This window comes from Mixophyes fleayi, chromosome 3 (genome assembly GCF_038048845.1).
Source record: "Mixophyes fleayi isolate aMixFle1 chromosome 3, aMixFle1.hap1, whole genome shotgun sequence".
Classification (NCBI taxonomy): Eukaryota; Metazoa; Chordata; class Amphibia; order Anura; family Limnodynastidae; genus Mixophyes; species Mixophyes fleayi.
Window position 1 is genome coordinate 4,809,881 of NC_134404.1, and position 19,694 is coordinate 4,829,574.

General features: G+C 39.1%; 12 non-coding genes across 12 annotated transcripts; all 12 read right to left on the reverse strand.

The window, feature by feature from the left end:
• Window positions 1-797: 797 nt before the first annotated feature.
• Window positions 798-869, reverse strand: TRNAE-UUC (transfer RNA glutamic acid (anticodon UUC)). The gene has a single exon. It is a non-coding gene; the product is annotated as a tRNA-Glu (tRNA).
• Window positions 870-2,555: 1,686 nt separating this feature from the next.
• Window positions 2,556-2,627, reverse strand: TRNAE-UUC (transfer RNA glutamic acid (anticodon UUC)). Its single transcript has one exon. It is a non-coding gene; the product is annotated as a tRNA-Glu (tRNA).
• Window positions 2,628-4,314: 1,687 nt separating this feature from the next.
• Window positions 4,315-4,386, reverse strand: TRNAE-UUC (transfer RNA glutamic acid (anticodon UUC)). Its single transcript has one exon. It is a non-coding gene; the product is annotated as a tRNA-Glu (tRNA).
• A 603-nt stretch (window positions 4,387-4,989) lies between these two features.
• TRNAY-GUA (transfer RNA tyrosine (anticodon GUA)) lies at window positions 4,990-5,079 on the reverse strand. Its single transcript is given in 2 exon segments — window positions 4,990-5,025; window positions 5,043-5,079. It is a non-coding gene; the product is annotated as a tRNA-Tyr (tRNA).
• Window positions 5,080-6,448: 1,369 nt separating this feature from the next.
• Window positions 6,449-6,520, reverse strand: TRNAE-UUC (transfer RNA glutamic acid (anticodon UUC)). The gene has a single exon. It is a non-coding gene; the product is annotated as a tRNA-Glu (tRNA).
• A 605-nt stretch (window positions 6,521-7,125) lies between these two features.
• TRNAY-GUA (transfer RNA tyrosine (anticodon GUA)) lies at window positions 7,126-7,215 on the reverse strand. Its single transcript is given in 2 exon segments — window positions 7,126-7,161; window positions 7,179-7,215. It is a non-coding gene; the product is annotated as a tRNA-Tyr (tRNA).
• Window positions 7,216-9,201: 1,986 nt separating this feature from the next.
• TRNAE-UUC (transfer RNA glutamic acid (anticodon UUC)) lies at window positions 9,202-9,273 on the reverse strand. Its single transcript has one exon. It is a non-coding gene; the product is annotated as a tRNA-Glu (tRNA).
• Window positions 9,274-9,878: 605 nt separating this feature from the next.
• On the reverse strand, window positions 9,879-9,968 carry TRNAY-GUA (transfer RNA tyrosine (anticodon GUA)). The gene is given in 2 exon segments: window positions 9,879-9,914; window positions 9,932-9,968. It is a non-coding gene; the product is annotated as a tRNA-Tyr (tRNA).
• Window positions 9,969-10,957: 989 nt separating this feature from the next.
• TRNAE-UUC (transfer RNA glutamic acid (anticodon UUC)) lies at window positions 10,958-11,029 on the reverse strand. The gene has a single exon. It is a non-coding gene; the product is annotated as a tRNA-Glu (tRNA).
• Window positions 11,030-14,468: 3,439 nt separating this feature from the next.
• On the reverse strand, window positions 14,469-14,540 carry TRNAE-UUC (transfer RNA glutamic acid (anticodon UUC)). The gene has a single exon. It is a non-coding gene; the product is annotated as a tRNA-Glu (tRNA).
• Window positions 14,541-15,143: 603 nt separating this feature from the next.
• On the reverse strand, window positions 15,144-15,233 carry TRNAY-GUA (transfer RNA tyrosine (anticodon GUA)). The gene is given in 2 exon segments: window positions 15,144-15,179; window positions 15,197-15,233. It is a non-coding gene; the product is annotated as a tRNA-Tyr (tRNA).
• A 4,283-nt stretch (window positions 15,234-19,516) lies between these two features.
• TRNAE-UUC (transfer RNA glutamic acid (anticodon UUC)) lies at window positions 19,517-19,588 on the reverse strand. The gene has a single exon. It is a non-coding gene; the product is annotated as a tRNA-Glu (tRNA).
• Window positions 19,589-19,694: the final 106 nt, after the last annotated feature.

Consider the following 19,694-nt stretch of genomic DNA (forward strand, 5'->3'; position numbering starts at 1 on the left):
TTGGTTTTTTTGCTCATTTTGAATTAATTAGCTTCAGAAATAGTTGGGAAAACAGCTTCCTTAGATTTTCCAACTGCAGACGCCTTTACGTCAAGATTAAAAATGCTGGAAAATTTTCAACCTCTTCTGCGTTCTCCAATTTAGCTTGACTTTTTTAATTGATGAAAATTCCAAAAATTGTGGTGACAAATTGTCAAACTTTTGCCCAGTGAGACAAAAATGGATTTCTAGTCAATGGTCCACGCTGCCACCACTATTTCTCACAGTAATCTCTGTTTTTACAATACATCTTCTATGGGTTCAGATCCATGGGATTTCAGAAGTAATATTGTATTTCAGTTCCCATCCGTGGTCTCTTATACCTGTCCTTTGTATGCTGATTAAGGAAAGTGGAGAAATTCTGGGCACAGAAGCAGACATTATTGGTTTCTAAGCATTTGCGTAGTCTAGTTTCATTCAGAACATCCCTACTGCACCATTAAAAAGTTGTGAACTCTCCCTGGAAACCCATTGATCCACAAGTTCAAGAGTTCTTTTTTTTCACATGAAGGATGTGTTACATATAAAATAGGGTTGTCCCACTCGAAATTTGGAAGATGGATGTTGAAATATGGGGTCAGACCAGTTCTGCCCTAATTTTGGATACAGAAATGTTGGGAGGTATATAAATCCTGTGGATTTGACCACATCCCATTTCCATAACCAAAGCACAGTTTCTCCTGGATTTTGTTGCTGAGATAAACAGAGCAGGCATTAAACAAATGGTACTGTTGCTGCCATTCAAAAAAAGCTTCAACTTCCCATACCGGGAGTCGAACCCAGGCCGCCTGGGTGAAAACCAGGAATCCTAACCGCTAGACCATATGGGACTTTTCTGTTGAGTGTTTCAGCATAGCAGCAGAACAAATATATCATGCTTTGCTGTAATGTATCTTAACTCTCTGTGTATTTCATATTTAACCAGGTGGTGACATGGAGTGGGTTTGGCATGGCCTATGATGACACTAATTTCATCATCACGCTCCAGACCACTCAGTGATCAGTGAGGTGGGCAATGTTTGATGATGTGATTTGCATCATCACGGCACGTCCCTGACCACTTGCAGATTTGTAAATGCCAATCCAGCAGGATAGGTAACAATGCAATAAATCCATGTGTGATGTCTGGAGGCCACTTTCCAAGAAGTGGAAAAGGTTCTCATTTCCATTTTAATGAGTTGCAAAGAGCTATGGAAAGTATCCCCAGTAACAGAACTCGTGTCTCTATCACCTGCCTCTGCACTGTACTTCAACAGAGCACAGAAACCATAATTGCCCTACTAGAGGCTCAGCAGCATGCAGGATGATTAACAGGCAGCAGAAATGAAAACAAGTTACAGTTTCTCTGACTATTAAAGATAAACAGCATGAGTCATGCATATTTCTGGGTCTTTAATATGTCAGAAATTGCCCTCTAAAATGATATGAAAAACTTTCCTTTGAGCCGGAGTTGAACCAGCGACCTAAGGATTTTTGTATCAATTTCCTCTACAGTCCTCCGCTCTACCAGCTGAGCTATCGAAGCATTGTGCTTTAGAGGACTTCTGATGTCATGTGCACTACATCTGACTGAGTGAAAACACAAACAGAATTTAATTATCCTTAAAACAGAAAAATTGCTTGTCTAGATAAAGAGATCCACATTTTTATTTCTGGTCTACTTGCTCATCAAAAGTTGTAAAAATTGTCATGTTTAATAATTGGTAATACATCATTAAAAGTTTGATTTTTACTTGTTCATTTTGAATTAATTAGCTCCAGAAATAGTTGGGAAAACAGCTTCCTTAGATTTTCCAACTGCAGACGCCTTTACGTCAAGATTAAAAATGCTGGAAAATTTTCAACCTCTTCTGCGTTCTCCAATTTAGCTTGACTTTTATAATTGATGAAAATTCCAGAAATTGTGGTGACAAATTGTCAAACTTTTGCCCAGTGAGACAAAAATGGATTTCTAGTCAATGGTCCACGCTGACACCACTATTTCTCACAGTACTCTCTGTTTTTACAATTCATCTTCTATGGGTTCAGATCCATGGGATTTTAGAAGTAATATTGTATTTCAGTTCCCATCCGTGGTCTCTTAAACCTGTCCTTTGTATGCTGATTAAGTAAAGCGGAGAAATTCTGGGCACAGAAGCAGACATTATTGGTTTGTAAGCATTTGCGTAGTCTAGTTTCATTCAGAACATCCCTACTGCACCATTAAAAAGTTGTGAACTCTCCCTGGAAACCCATTGATCCACAAGTTCAAGAGTTCTTTTTTTTCACATGAAGGATGTGTTACATATAAAATAGGGTTGTCCCACTCGAAATTTGGAAGATGGATGTTGAAATATGGGGTCAGACCAGTTCTGTCCTAATTTTGGATACAGAAATGTTGGGAGGTATATAAATACTGTGGATTTCACCACATCCCATTTCCATAACCAAAGCACAGTTTCTCCTGGATTTTGTTGCTGAGATCAACAGAGCATTAAACAAGTGGTACTGTTGCTGCCATTCAAAAAAGCTTCAACTTCCCATACCGGGAGTCGAACCCAGGCCGCCTGGGTGAAAACCAGGAATCCTAACTGCTAGACCATATGGGACTTTTCCGTTGAGTGTTTCAGCATAGCAGCAGAACAAATATATCATGCTTTGCTGTAATGTATCTTAACTCTCTGTGTATTTCATATTTAACCAGGTGGTGACATGGAGTGGGTTTGGCATGGCCTAAGATGACACTAATTTCATCATCACGCTCCAGACCACTCAGTGATCAGTGAGGTGGGCAATGTTTGATGATGTGATTTGCATCATCACGGCACGTCCCTGACCACTTGCAGATTTGTAAATGCCAATCCAGCAGGATAGGTAACAATGCAATAAATCCATGTGTGATGTCTGTAGGCCACTTTCCAAGAAGTGGAAAAGGTTCTCATTTCCATTTTAATGAGTTGCAAAGAGCTATGGAAAGTATCCCCAGTAACAGAACTCGTGTCTCTATCACCTGCCTCTGCACTGTACTTCAACAGAGCACAGAAACCATAATTGCCCTACTAGAGGCTCAGCAGCATGCAGGATGATTAACAGGCAGCAGAAATGAAAACAAGTTACAGTTTCTCTGACTATTAAAGATATAAAGCATGAGTCATGCATATTTCTGGGTATTTAATATGTCAGAAATTGCCCTCTAAAATTATATGAAAAAATTTACTTCGAGCCGGAGTTGAACCAGCGACCTAAGGATTTCTGTACCAAGTTCCTCTACAGTTCTCCGCTCTACCAGCTGAGCTATTGAAGGATTGTGCTTTAGAGTATTTCTGATGTCATGTGCACTACATCTGACTGAGTGAAAACACAAACAGAATTGAATTATCCATAAAACAGAAAAATTGCTTGTCTAGATAAAGAGATCCACATTTTTATTTCTGGTCTACTTGCTCATCAAAAGTTGTAAAAATTGTCATATTTAATAATTGGTAATACATCATTAAAAGTTTGATTTTTTTTTGTTCATTTTGAATTAATTAGCTTCAGAAATAGTTGGGAAAACAGCTTCCTTAGATTTTCCAACTGTAGACGCCTTTACGTCAAGATTAAAAATGCTGGAAAATTTTCACCCTCTTCTGCGTTCTCCAATTTAGCTTGACTTTTTTAATTGATGAAAATTCCAGAAATTGTGGTGACAAATTGTCAAACTTTTGCCCAGTGAGACAGAAATGGATTTCTAGTCAATGGTCCACGCTGCCACCACTATTTCTCACAGTACTCTCTGTTTTTACAATGCATCTTCTATGGGTTCAGATCCATGGGATTTCAGAAGTAATATTGTATTTCAGTTCCCATCCGTGGTGTCTTAAACCTGTCTTTTGTATGCTGATTAAGGAAAGCGGAGAAATTCTGGGCACAGAAGCAGACATTATTGGTTTGTAAGCATTTGCGTAGTCTAGTTTCATTCAGAACATCCCTACTGCACCATTAAAAAGTTGTGAACTCTCCCTGGAAACCCATTGATCCACAAGTTCAAGAGTTCTTTTTTTTTCACATGAAGGATGTGTTACATATAAAATAGGGTTGTCCCACTCGAAATTTGGAAGATGAATGTTGAAATATGGGGTCAGACCAGTTCTGTCCTAATTTTGGATACAGAAATGTTGGGAGGTATATAAATACTGTGGATTTCACCACATCCCATTTCCATAACCAAAGCACAGTTTCTCCTGGATTTTGTTGCCGAGATCAACAGAGCATTAAACAAGTGGTACTGTTGCTGCCATTCAAAAAAGCTTCAATTTCCCATACCGGGAGTCGAACCCAGGCCGCCTGGGTGAAAACCAGGAATCCTAACTGCTAGACCATATGGGACTTTTCCGTTGAGTGTTTCAGCATAGCAGCAGAACAAATATATCATGCTTTGCTGTAATGTATCTTAACTCTGTGTATTTCATATTTAACCAGGTGGTGACATGGAGTGGGTTTGGCATGGCCTAAGATGACACTAATTTCATCATCACGCTCCAGACCACTCAGTGATCAGTGAGGTGGGCAATGTTTGATGATGTGATTTGCATCATCACGGCACGTCCCTGACCACTTGCAGATTTGTAAATGCCAATCCAGCAGGATAGGTAACAATGCAATAAATCCATGTGTGATGTCTGTAGGCCACTTTCCAAGAAGTGGAAAAGGTTCTCATTTCCATTTTAATGAGTTGCAAAGAGCTATGGAAAGTATCCCCAGTAACAGAACTCGTGTCTCTATCACCTGCCTCTGCACTGTACTTCAACAGAGCACAGAAACCATAATTGCTCTACTAGAGGCTCAGCAGCATGCAGGATGATTAACAGGCAGCAGAAATGAAAACAAGTTACAGTTTCTCTGACTATTAAAGATAAACAGCATGAGCCATGCATATTTCTGGGTATTTAATATGTCAGAAATTGCCCTCTAAAATGATATGAAAAACTTTCCTTCGAGCCGGAGTTGAACCAGCGACCTAAGGATTTCTGTACCAATTTCCTCTACAGTCCTCCGCTCTACCAGCTGAGCTATCGAAGGATTGTGCTTTAGAGGACTTCTGATGTCATGTGCACTACATCTGACTGAGTGAAAACACAAACAAAATTGAATTATCCATAAAACAGAAAAATTGCTTGTCTAGATAAAGAGATCCACATTTTTATTTCTGGTCTACTTGCTCATCAAAAGTTGTAAAAATTGTTATATTTAATAATTGGTAATACATCATTAAAAGTTTGATTTTTATTTGTTCATTTTGAATTTGAACAGACAGCACAGTGGCGTAGTGGTTAGCACGTCTGCCTCACAGCACTGGGGTCATGAGTTCGATTCCCGACCATGGCCTTATCTGTGTGGAGTTTGTATGTTCTCCCTGTGCTTGCGTGGGTTTCCTCCGGGTGCTCCGGTTTCCTCCCACACTCCAAAAAATATACCGGTAGGTTAATTGGCTGCAATCAAAAAAAAAAAATTGACCCTAGTCTCTCCCTCTCTGTCTGTATGTGTGTGAGTGTGTGTCTATAGTAGGAAATTTAGACTGTAAGCTCCAATGGGGCAGGGACTGATGTGAATGAGTTCTCTGTACAGCGCTGCGGAATTAGTGGCGCTATGTAAATAAATGATGATGATGATGATGATGAATTAATTAGCTTCAGAAATAGTTGGGAAAACAGCTTCCTTAGATTTTCCAACTGCAGACGCCTTTACGTCAAGATTAAAAATGCTGGAAAATTTTCAACCTCTTCTGCGTTCTCCAATTTAGCTTGACTTTTTTAATTGATGAAAATTCCAGAAATTGTGGTGACAAATTGTCAAACTTTTGCCCAGTGAGACAAAAATGGATTTCTAGTCAATGGTCCACGCTGCCACCACTATTTCTCACAGTACTCTCTGTTTTTACAATGCATCTTCTATGGGTTCAGATCCATGGGATTTCAGAAGTAATATTGTATTTCAGTTCCCATCCGTGGTGTCTTAAACCTGTCTTTTGTATGCTGATTAAGGAAAGCGGAGAAATTCTGGGCACAGAAGCAGACATTATTGGTTTATAAGCATTTGCGTAGTCTAGTTTCATTCAGAACATCCCTACTGCACCATTAAAAAGTTGTGAACTCTCCCTGGAAACCCATTGATCCACAAGTTCAAGAGTTCTTTTTTTTCACATGAAGGATGTGTTACATATAAAATAGGGTTGTCCCACTCGAAATTTGGAAGATGGATGTTGAAATATGGGGTCAGACCAGTTCTATCCTAATTTTGGATACAGAAATGTTGGGAGGTATATAAATCCTGTGGATTTGACCACATCCCATTTCCATAACCAAAGCACAGTTTTTCCTGGATTTTGTTGCTGAGATCAACAGAGCATTAAACAAGTGGTACTGTTGCTGCCATTCAAAAAAGCTTCAACTTCCCATACCGGGAGTCGAACCCGGGCCGCCTGGGTGAAAACCAGGAATCCTAACCGCTAGACCATATGGGACTTTTTCGTTGAGTGTTTCAGCATAGCAGCAGAACAAATATATCATGCTTTGCTGTAATGTATCTTAACTCTCTGTGTATTTCATATTTAACCAGGTGGTGACATGGAGTGGGTTTGGCATGGCCTAAGATGACACTAATTTCATCATCACGCTCCAGACCACTCAGTGATTAGTGAGGTGGGCACTGTTTGATGATGTGATTTGCATCATCACGGCACGTCCCTGACCACTTGCAGATTTGTAAATGCCAATCCAGCAGGATAGGTAACAATGCAATAAATCCATGTGTGATGTCTGGAGGCCACTTTCCAAGAAGTGGAAAAGGTTCTCATTTCCATTTTAATGAGTTGCAAAGAGCTATGGAAAGTATCCCCAGTAACAGAACTCGTGTCTCTATCACCTGCCTCTGCACTGTACTTCAACAGAGCACAGAAACCATAATTGCCCTACTAGAGGCTCAGCAGCATGCAGGATGATTAACAGGCAGCAGAGATGAAAACAAGTTACAGTTTCTCTGACTAGTAAAGATAAACAGCATGAGCCATGCATATTTCTGGGTTTTTAATATGTCAGAAATTGCCCTCTAAAATGATATGAAAAACTTTCCTTCGAGCCGGAGTTGAACCAGCGACCTAAGGATTTCTGTACCAATTTCCTCTACAGTCCTCCGCTCTACCAGCTGAGCTATCGAAGGATTGTGCTTTAGAGGGTTTCTGATGTCATGTGCACTATATCTGACTGAGTGAAAGCAAAAACAGAATTGAAATATCCATAAAACAGAAAAATTGCTTGTCTAGATAAAGAGATCCACATTTTTATTTCAGGTCTACTTGCTCATCAAAAGTTGTAAAAATTGTCATATTTAATAATTGGTAATACATCATTAAAAGTTTGATTTTTATTTGTTCATTTTGAATTAATTAGCTTCAGAAATAGTTGGGAAAACAGCTTCCTTAGATTTTCCAACTGCAGACGCCTTTACGTCAAGATTAAAAATGCTGGAAAATTTTCAACCTCTTCTGCGTTCTCCAATTTAGCTTGACTTTTTTAATTGATGAAAATTCCAGAAATTGTGGTGACAAATTGTCAAACTTTTGCCCAGTGAGACAAAAATGGATTTCTAGTCAATGGTCCATGCTGCCACCACTATTTCTCACAGTACTCTCTGTTTTTACAATGCATCTTCTATGGGTTCAGATCCATGGGATTTCAGAAGTAATATTGTATTTCAGTTCCCATCCATGGTCTCAAACCTGTCCTTTGTATGCTGATTAAGGAAAGCGGAGAAATTCTGGGCACAGAAGCAGACATTATTGGTTTGTAAGCATTTGCGTAGTCTAGTTTCATTCAGAACATCCCTACTGCACCATTAAAAAGTTGTGAACACTCCCTGGAAACCCGTTGATCCACAAGTTCAAGAGTTCTTTTTTTTCACATGAAGGATGTGTTACATATAAAATAGGGTTGTCCCACTCGAAATTTGGAAGATGGATGTTGAAATATGGGGTCAGACCAGTTCTGTCCTAATTTTGGATACAGAAATGTTGGGAGGTATATAAATACTGTGGATTTGACCACATCCCATTTCCATAACCAAAGCACAGTTTTTCCTGGATTTTGTTGCTGAGATCAACAGAGCATTAAACAAGTGGTACTGTTGCTGCCATTCAAAAAAGCTTCAACTTCCCACACTCCAAAAAATATACCGGTAGGTTAATTGGCTGCAATCAAAAAAAAAAAATTGACCCTAGTCTCTCCCTCTCTGTCTGTATGTGTGTGAGTGTGTGTCTATAGTAGGAAATTTAGACTGTAAGCTCCAATGGGGCAGGGACTGATGTGAATGAGTTCTCTGTACAGCGCTGCGGAATTAGTGGCGCTATATAAATAAATGATGATGATGATGATGATGAATTAATTAGCTTCAGAAATAGTTGGGAAAACAGCTTCCTTAGATTTTCCAACTGCAGACGCCTTTACGTCAAGATTAAAAATGCTGGAAAATTTTCAACCTCTTCTGCGTTCTCCAATTTAGCTTGACTTTTTTAATTGATGAAAATTCCAGAAATTGTGGTGACAAATTGTCAAACTTTTGCCCAGTGAGACAAAAATGGATTTCTAGTCAATGGTCCACGCTGCCACCACTATTTCTCACAGTACTCTCTGTTTTTACAATGCATCTTCTATGGGTTCAGATCCATGGGATTTCAGAAGTAATATTGTATTTCAGTTCCCATCCGTGGTGTCTTAAACCTGTCTTTTGTATGCTGATTAAGGAAAGCGGAGAAATTCTGGGCACAGAAGCAGACATTATTGGTTTATAAGCATTTGCGTAGTCTAGTTTCATTCAGAACATCCCTACTGCACCATTAAAAAGTTGTGAACTCTCCCTGGAAACCCATTGATCCACAAGTTCAAGAGTTCTTTTTTTTCACATGAAGGATGTGTTACATATAAAATAGGGTTGTCCCACTCGAAATTTGGAAGATGGATGTTGAAATATGGGGTCAGACCAGTTCTATCCTAATTTTGGATACAGAAATGTTGGGAGGTATATAAATCCTGTGGATTTGACCACATCCCATTTCCATAACCAAAGCACAGTTTTTCCTGGATTTTGTTGCTGAGATCAACAGAGCATTAAACAAGTGGTACTGTTGCTGCCATTCAAAAAAGCTTCAACTTCCCATACCGGGAGTCGAACCCGGGCCGCCTGGGTGAAAACCAGGAATCCTAACCGCTAGACCATATGGGACTTTTTCGTTGAGTGTTTCAGCATAGCAGCAGAACAAATATATCATGCTTTGCTGTAATGTATCTTAACTCTCTGTGTATTTCATATTTAACCAGGTGGTGACATGGAGTGGGTTTGGCATGGCCTAAGATGACACTAATTTCATCATCACGCTCCAGACCACTCAGTGATTAGTGAGGTGGGCACTGTTTGATGATGTGATTTGCATCATCACGGCACGTCCCTGACCACTTGCAGATTTGTAAATGCCAATCCAGCAGGATAGGTAACAATGCAATAAATCCATGTGTGATGTCTGGAGGCCACTTTCCAAGAAGTGGAAAAGGTTCTCATTTCCATTTTAATGAGTTGCAAAGAGCTATGGAAAGTATCCCCAGTAACAGAACTCGTGTCTCTATCACCTGCCTCTGCACTGTACTTCAACAGAGCACAGAAACCATAATTGCCCTACTAGAGGCTCAGCAGCATGCAGGATGATTAACAGGCAGCAGAGATGAAAACAAGTTACAGTTTCTCTGACTAGTAAAGATAAACAGCATGAGCCATGCATATTTCTGGGTTTTTAATATGTCAGAAATTGCCCTCTAAAATGATATGAAAAACTTTCCTTCGAGCCGGAGTTGAACCAGCGACCTAAGGATTTCTGTACCAATTTCCTCTACAGTCCTCCGCTCTACCAGCTGAGCTATCGAAGGATTGTGCTTTAGAGGGTTTCTGATGTCATGTGCACTATATCTGACTGAGTGAAAGCAAAAACAGAATTGAAATATCCATAAAACAGAAAAATTGCTTGTCTAGATAAAGAGATCCACATTTTTATTTCAGGTCTACTTGCTCATCAAAAGTTGTAAAAATTGTCATATTTAATAATTGGTAATACATCATTAAAAGTTTGATTTTTATTTGTTCATTTTGAATTAATTAGCTTCAGAAATAGTTGGGAAAACAGCTTCCTTAGATTTTCCAACTGCAGACGCCTTTACGTCAAGATTAAAAATGCTGGAAAATTTTCAACCTCTTCTGCGTTCTCCAATTTAGCTTGACTTTTTTAATTGATGAAAATTCCAGAAATTGTGGTGACAAATTGTCAAACTTTTGCCCAGTGAGACAAAAATGGATTTCTAGTCAATGGTCCATGCTGCCACCACTATTTCTCACAGTACTCTCTGTTTTTACAATGCATCTTCTATGGGTTCAGATCCATGGGATTTCAGAAGTAATATTGTATTTCAGTTCCCATCCATGGTCTCAAACCTGTCCTTTGTATGCTGATTAAGGAAAGCGGAGAAATTCTGGGCACAGAAGCAGACATTATTGGTTTGTAAGCATTTGCGTAGTCTAGTTTCATTCAGAACATCCCTACTGCACCATTAAAAAGTTGTGAACACTCCCTGGAAACCCGTTGATCCACAAGTTCAAGAGTTCTTTTTTTTCACATGAAGGATGTGTTACATATAAAATAGGGTTGTCCCACTCGAAATTTGGAAGATGGATGTTGAAATATGGGGTCAGACCAGTTCTGTCCTAATTTTGGATACAGAAATGTTGGGAGGTATATAAATACTGTGGATTTGACCACATCCCATTTCCATAACCAAAGCACAGTTTTTCCTGGATTTTGTTGCTGAGATCAACAGAGCATTAAACAAGTGGTACTGTTGCTGCCATTCAAAAAAGCTTCAACTTCCCATACCGGGAGTCGAACCCGGGCCGCCTGGGTGAAAACCAGGAATCCTAACTGCTAGACCATATGGGACTTTTCCGTTGAGTGTTTCAGCATAGCAGCAGAACAAATATATCATGCTTTGCTGTAATGTATCTTAACTCTGTGTATTTCATATTTAACCAGGTGGTGACATGGAGTGGGTTTGGCATGGCCTATGATGACACTAATTTCATCATCACGCTCCAGACCACTCAGTGATCAGTGAGGTGGGCAATGTTTGATGATGTGATTTGCATCATCACGGCACGTCCCTGACCACTTGCAGATTTGTAAATGCCAATCCAGCAGGATAGGTAACAATGCAATAAATCCATGTGTGATGTCTGGAGGCCACTTTCCAAGAAGTGGAAAAGGTTCTCATTTCCATTTTAATGAGTTGCAAAGAGCTATGGAAAGTATCCCCAGTAACAGAACTCGTGTCTCTATCACCTGCCTCTGCACTGTACTTCAACAGAGCACAGAAACCATAATTGCCCTACTAGAGGCTCAGCAGCATGCAGGATGATTAACAGGCAGCAGAAATGAAAACAAGTTACAGTTTCTCTGACTATTAAAGATAAACAGCATGAGCCATGCATATTTCTGGGTATTTAATATGTCAGAAATTGCCCTCTAAAATGATATGAAAAACTTTCCTTTGAGCCGGAGTTGAACCAGCGACCTAAGGATTTCTGTACCAATTTCCTCTACAGTCCTCCGCTCTACCAGCTGAGCTATCGAAGGATTGTGCTTTAGAGGATTTCTGATGTCATGGGCACTACATCTGACTGAGTGAAAACAAAAACAGAATTGAAATATCCATAAAACAGAAAAATTGCTTGTCTAGATAAAGAGATCCACATTTTTATTTCTGGTCTACTTGCTCATCAAAAGTTGTAAAAATTGTCATATTTAATAATTGGTAATACATCATTAAAAGTTTGATTTTTTTTTGGTCATTTTGAATTAATTAGCTTCAGAAATAGTTGGGAAAACAGCTTCCTTAGATTTTCCAACTGTAGACGCCTTTACGTCAAGATTAAAAATGCTGGAAAATTTTCACCCTCTTCTGCGTTCTCCAATTTAGCTTGACTTTTTTAATTGATGAAAATTCCAGAAATTGTGGTGACAAATTGTCAAACTTTTGCCCAGTGAGACAAAAATGGATTTCTAGTCAATGGTCCACGCTGCCACCACTATTTCTCACAGTACTCTCTGTTTTTACAATGCATCTTCTATGGGTTCAGATCCATGGGATTTCAGAAGTAATATTGTATTTCAGTTCCCATCCATGGTCTCTTAAACCTGTCCTTTGTATGCTGATTAAGGAAAGCGGAGAAATTCTGGGCACAGAAGCAGACATTATTGGTTTCTAAGCATTTGCATAGTCTAGTTTCATTCAGAACATCCCTACTGCACCATTAAAAAGTTGTGAACTCTCCCTGGAAACCCATTGATCCACAAGTACAAGAGTTCTTTTTTTCACATGAAGGATGTGTTACATATAAAATAGGGTTGTCCCACTCGAAATTTGGAAGATGGATGTTGAAATATGGGGTCAGACCAGTTCTGTCCTAATTTTGGATACAGAAATGTTGGGAGGTATATAAATACTGTGGATTTCACCACATCCCATTTCCATAACCAAAGCACAGTTTCTCCTGGATTTTGTTGCCGAGATCAACAGAGCATTAAACAAGTGGTACTGTTGCTGCCATTCAAAAAAGCTTCAACTTCCCATACCGGGAGTCGAACCCAGGCCGCTGGGGTGAAAACCAGGAATCCTAACTGCTAGACCATATGGGACTTTTCCGTTGAGTGTTTCAGCATAGCAGCAGAACAAATATATCATGCTTTGCTGTAATGTATCTTAACTCTGTGTATTTCATATTTAACCAGGTGGTGACATGGAGTGGGTTTGGCATGGCCTAAGATGACACTAATTTCATCATCACGCTCCAGACCACTCAGTGATCAGTGAGGTGGGCAATGTTTGATGATGTGATTTGCATCATCACGGCACGTCCCTGACCACTTGCAGATTTGTAAATGCCAATCCAGCAGGATAGGTAACAATGCAATAAATCCATGTGTGATGTCTGTAGGCCACTTTCCAAGAAGTGGAAAAGGTTCTCATTTCCATTTTAATGAGTTGCAAAGAGCTATGGAAAGTATCCCCAGTAACAGAACTCGTGTCTCTATCACCTGCCTCTGCACTGTACTTCAACAGAGCACAGAAACCATAATTGCTCTACTAGAGGCTCAGCAGCATGCAGGATGATTAACAGGCAGCAGAAATGAAAACAAGTTACAGTTTCTCTGACTATTAAAGATAAACAACATGAGCCATGCATATTTCTGGGTATTAAATATGTCAGAAATTGCCCTCTAAAATGATATGAAAAACTTTCCTTCGAGCCGGAGTTGAACCAGCGACCTAAGGATTTCTGTACCAATTTCCTCTACAGTCCTCCGCTCTACCAGCTGAGCTATTGAAGGATTGTGCTTTAGAGGACTTCTGATGTCATGTGCACTACATCTGACTGAGTGAAAACACAAACAAAATTGAATTATCCATAAAACAGAAAAATTGCTTGTCTAGATAAAGAGATCCACATTTTTATTTCTGGTCTACTTGCTCATCAAAAGTTGTAAAAATTGTTATATTTAATAATTGGTAATACATCATTAAAAGTTTGATTTTTATTTGTTCATTTTGAATTAATTAGCTTCAGAAATAGTTGGGAAAACAGCTTCCTTAGATTTTCCAACTGCAGACGCCTTTACGTCAAGATTAAAAATGCTGGAAAATTTTCAACCTCTTCTGCGTTCTCCAATTTAGCTTGACTTTTTTAATTGATGAAAATTCCAGAAATTGTGGTGACAAATTGTCAAACTTTTGCCCAGTGAGACAAAAATGGATTTCTAGTCAATGGTCCACGCTGCCACCACTATTTCTCACAGTACTCTCTGTTTTTACAATGCATCTTCTATGGGTTCAGATCCATGGGATTTCAGAAGTAATATTGTATTTCAGTTCCCATCCGTGGTGTCTTAAACCTGTCTTTTGTATGCTGATTAAGGAAAGCGGAGAAATTCTGGGCTCAGAAGCAGACATTATTGGTTTGTAAGCATTTGCGTAGTCTAGTTTCATTCAGAACATCCCTACTGCACCATTAAAAAGTTGTGAACTCTCCCTGGAAACCCATTGATCCACAAGTTCAAGAGTTCTTTTTTTTCACATGAAGGATGTGTTACATATAAAATAGGGTTGTCCCACTCGAAATTTGGAAGATGGATGTTGAAATATGGGGTCAGACCAGTACTATCCTAATTTTGGATACAGAAATGTTGGGAGGTATATAAATCCTGTGGATTTGACCACATCCCATTTCCATAAAAAAAGCACAGTTTTTCCTGGATTTTGTTGCTGAGATCAACAGAGCATTAAACAAGTGGTACTGTTGCTGCCATTCAAAAAAGCTTCAACTTCCCATACCGGGAGTCGAACCCAGGCCGCCTGGGTGAAAACCAGGAATCCTAACTGCTAGACCATATGGGACTTTTCTGTTGAGTGTTTCAGCATTGCAGCAGAACAAATATATCATGCTTTGCTGTAATGTATCTTAACTCTGTGTATTTCATATTTAACCAGGTGGTGACATGGAGTGGGTTTGGCATGGCCTAAGATGACACTAATTTCATCATCACGCTCCAGACCACTCAGTGATCAGTGAGGTGGGCAATGTTTGATGATATGATTTGCATCATCACGGCACGTCCCTGACCACTTGCAGATTTGTAAATGCCAATCCAGCAGGATAGGTAACAATGCAATAAATCCATGTGCGATGTCTGTAGGCCACTTTCCAAGAAGTGGAAAAGGTTCTCATTTCCATTTTAATGAGTTGCAAAGAGCTATGGAAAGTATCCCCAGTAACAGAACTCGTGTCTCTATCACCTGCCTCTGCACTGTACTTCAACAGAGCACAGAAACCATAATTGCCCTACTAGAGGCTCAGCAGCATGCAGGATGATTAACAGGCAGCAGAAATGAAAACAAGTTACAGTTTCTCTGACTATTAAAGATAAACAGCATGAGTCATGCATATTTCTGGGTATTTAATATGTCAGAAATTGCCCTCTAAAATTATATAAAAAACTTTCCTTCAAGCCGGAGTTGAACCAGCGACCTAAGGATTTCTGTACCAATTTCCGCTACAGTCCTCCGCTCTACCAGCTGAGCTATCGAAGGATTGTGCTTTAGAGGACTTCTGATGTCATGTGCACTATATCTGACTGAGTGAAAACACAAACAAAATTGAATTATCCATAAAACAGAAAAATTGCTTGTCTAGATAAAGAGATCCACATTTTTATTTCTGGTCTACTTGCTCATCAAAAGTTGTAAAAATTGTCATATTTAATAATTGGTAATACATCATTAAAAGTTTGATTTTTATTTGTTCATTTTGAATTAATTAGCTTCAGAAATAGTTGGGAAAACAGCTTCCTTAGATTTTCCAACTGTAGACGCCTTTACGTCAAGATTAAAAATGCTGGAAAATTTTCAACCTCTTCTGCGTTCTCCAATTTAGCTTGACTTTTTTAATTGATGAAAATTCCAGAAATTGTGGTGACAAATTGTCAAACTTTTGCCCAGTGAGACAAAAATGGATTTCTAGTCAATGGTCCACACTGCCACCACTATTTCTCACAGTACTCTCTGTTTTTACAATGCATCTTCTATGGGTTCAGATCCATGGGATTTCAGAAGTAATATTGTATTTCAGTTCCCATCCATGGTCTCTTAAACCTGTCCTTTGTATGCTGATTAAGGAAAGCGGAGAAATTCTGGGCACAGAAGCAGACATTATTGGTTTGTAAGCATTTGCGTAGTCTAGTTTCATTCAGAACATCCCTACTGCACCATTAAAAAGTTGTGAACTCTCCCTGGAAACCCATTGATCCACAAGTTCAAGAGTTCTTTTTTTTCACATGAAGGATGTGTTACATATAAAATAGGGTTGTCCCACTCGAAATTTGGAAGATGGATGTTGAAATATGGGGTCAGACCAGTTCTATCCTAATTTTGGATACAGAAATGTTGGGAGGTATATAAATCCTGTGGATTTGACCACATCCCATTTCCATAACCAAAGCACAGTTTCTCCTGGATTTTGTTGCTGAGATCAACAGAGCATTAAACAAGTGGTACTGTTGCTGCCATTCAAAAAAGTGTCAACTTCCCATACCGGAATCGAACCCGGGCCATCTGGGTGAAAACCAGGAATCCTAACTGCTAGACCATATGGGACTTTTCCGTTGAGTGTTTCAGCATAGCAGCAGAACAAATATATCATGCTTTGCTGTAATGTATCTTAACTCTCTGTGTATTTCATATTTAACCAGGTGGTGACATGGAGTGGGTTTGGCATGGCCTAAGATGACACTAATTTCATCATCACGCTCCAGACCACTCAGTGATCAGTGAGGTGGGCAATGTTTGATGATGTGATTTGCATCATCACGGCACGTCCCTGACCACTTGCAGATTTGTAAATGCCAATCCAGCAGGATAGGTAACAATGCAATAAATCCATGTGTGATGTCTGTAGGCCACTTTCCAAGAAGTGGAAAAGGTTCTCATTTCCATTTTAATGAGTTGCAAAGAGCTATGGAAAGTATCCCCAGTAACAGAACTCGTGTCTCTATCACCTGCCTCTGCACTGTACTTCAACAGAGCACAGAAACCATAATTGCCCTACTAGAGGCTCAGCAGCATGCAGGATGATTAACAGGCAGCAGAAATGAAAACAAGTTACAGTTTCTCTGACTATTAAAGATAAACAGCATGAGTCATGCATATTTCTGGGTATTTAATATGTCAGAAATTGCCCTCTAAAATGATATGAAAAACTTTCCTTCGAGCCAGAGTTGAACCAGTGACCTAAGGATTTCTGTACCAATTTCCTCTACAGTCCTCCGCTCTACCAGCTGAGCTATCGAAGGATTGTGCTTTAGAGGATTTCTGATGTCATGTGCACTACATCTGACTGAGTGAAAACACAAACAGAATTGAAATATCCATAAAACAGAAAAATTGCTTGTCTAGATAAAGAGATCCACATTTTTATTTCTGGTCTACTTGCTCATCAAAAGTTGTAAAAATTGTCATATTTAATAATTGGTAATACATCATTAAAAGTTTGATTTTTATTTGTTCATTTTGAATTAATTAGCTTCAGAAATAGTTGGGAAAACAGCTTCCTTAGATTTTCCAACTGTAGACGCCTTTACGTCAAGATTAAAAATGCTGGAAAATTTTCACCCTCTTCTGCGTTCTCCAATTTAGCTTGACTTTTTTAATTGATGAAAATTCCAGAAATTGTGGTGACAAATTGTCAAACTTTTGCCCAGTGAGACAAAAATGGATTTCTAGTCAATGGTCCACACTGCCACCACTATTTCTCACAGTACTCTCTGTTTTTACAATGCATCTTCTATGGGTTCAGATCCATGGGATTTCAGAAGTAATATTGTATTTCAGTTCCCATCCATGGTCTCTTAAACCTATCCTTTGTATGCTGATTAAGGAAAGCGGAGAAATTCTGGGCACAGAAGCAGACATTATTGGTTTATAAGCATTTGCGTAGTCTAGTTTCATTCAGAACATCCCTACTGCACCATTAAAAAGTTGTGAACTCTCCCTGGAAACCCATTGATCCACAAGTTCAAGAGTTCTTTTTTTTCACATGAAGGATGTGTTACATATAAAATAGGGTTGTCCCACTCGAAATTTGGAAGATGGATGTTGAAATATGGGGTCAGACCAGTTCTGTCCTAATTTTGGATACAGAAATGTTAGGAGGTATATAAATCCTGTGGATTTGACCATGCTTTGCTGTAATGTATCTTAACTCTCTGTGTATTTCATATTTAACCAGGTGGTGACATGGAGTGGGTTTGGCATGGCCTAAGATGACACTAATTTCATCATCACGCTCCAGACCACTCAGTGATCAGTGAGGTGGGCAATGTTTGATGATGTGATTTGCATCATCACGGCACGTCCCTGACCACTTGCAGATTTGTAAATGCCAATCCAGCAGGATAGGTAACAATGCAATAAATCCATGTGTGATGTCTGTAGGCCACTTTCCAAGAAGTGGAAAAGGTTCTCATTTCCATTTTAATGAGTTGCAAAGAGCTATGGAAAGTATCCCCAGTAACAGAACTCGTGTCTCTATCACCTGCCTCTGCACTGTACTTCAACAGAGCACAGAAACCATAATTGCCCTACTAGAGGCTCAGCAGCATGCAGGATGATTAACAGGCAGCAGAAATGAAAACAAGTTACAGTTTCTCTGACTATTAAAGATAAACAGCATGAGTCATGCATATTTCTGGGTATTTAATATGTCAGAAATTGCCCTCTAAAATGATATGAAAAACTTTCCTTTGAGCCAGAGTTGAACCAGTGACCTAAGGATTTCTGTACCAATTTCCTCTACAGTCCTCCGCTCTACCAGCTGAGCTATCGAAGGATTGTGCTTTAGAGGATTTCTGATGTCATGTGCACTACATCTGACTGAGAGAAAACACAAACAGAATTGAAATATCCATAAAACAGAAAAATTGCTTGTCTAGATAAAGAGATCCACATTTTTATTTCTGGTCTACTTGCTCATGAAAAGTTGTAAAAATTGTCATATTTAATAATTGGTAATACATCATTAAAAGTTTGATTTTTATTTGTTCATTTTGAATTAATTAGCTTCAGAAATAGTTGGGAAAACAGATTCCTTAGATTTTCCAACTGCATACGCCTTTACGTCAAGATTAAAAATGCTGGAAAATTTTCAACCTCTTCTGCGTTCTCCAATTTAGCTTGACTTTTTTAATTGATAAAAATTCCAGAAATTGTGGTGACAAATTGTCAAACTTTTGCCCAGTGAGACAAAAATGGATTTCTAGTCAATGGTCCACGCTGCCACCACTATTTCTCACAGTACTCTCTGTTTTTACAATGCATCTTCTATGGGTTCAGATCCATGGGATTTCAGAAGTAATATTGTATTTCAGTTCCCATCCATGGTCTCTTAAACCTGTCCTTTGTATGCTGATTAAGGAAAGCGGAGAAATTCTGGACACAGAAGCAGAAAATATTGGTTTCTAAGCATTTGCGTAGTCTAGTTTCATTCAGAACATCCCTACTGCACCATTAAAAAGTTGTGAACTCTCCCTGGAAACCCATTGATCCACAAGTTCAAGAGTTCTTTTTTTTCACATGAAGGATGTGTTACATATAAAATAGGGTTGTCCCACTCGAAATTTGGAAGATGGATGTTGAAATATGGGGTCAGACCAGTTCTGTCCTAATTTTGGATACAGAAATGTTGGGAGGTATATAAATCTTGTGGATTTGAGCACATCCCATTTCCATAACCAAAGCACAGTTTTTCCTGGATTTTGTTGCTGAGATCAACAGAGCATTAAACAAGTGGTACTGTTGCTGCCATTCAAAAAAGCTTTAACTTCCCATACCGGGAGTCGAACCCGGGCCGCCTGGGTGAAAACCAGGAATCCTAACCGCTAGACCATATGGGACTTTTTCATTGAGTGTTTCAGCATAGCAGCAGAACAAATATATCATGCTTTGCTGTAATGTATCTTAACTTTCTGTGTATTTCATATTTAACCAGGTGGTGACATG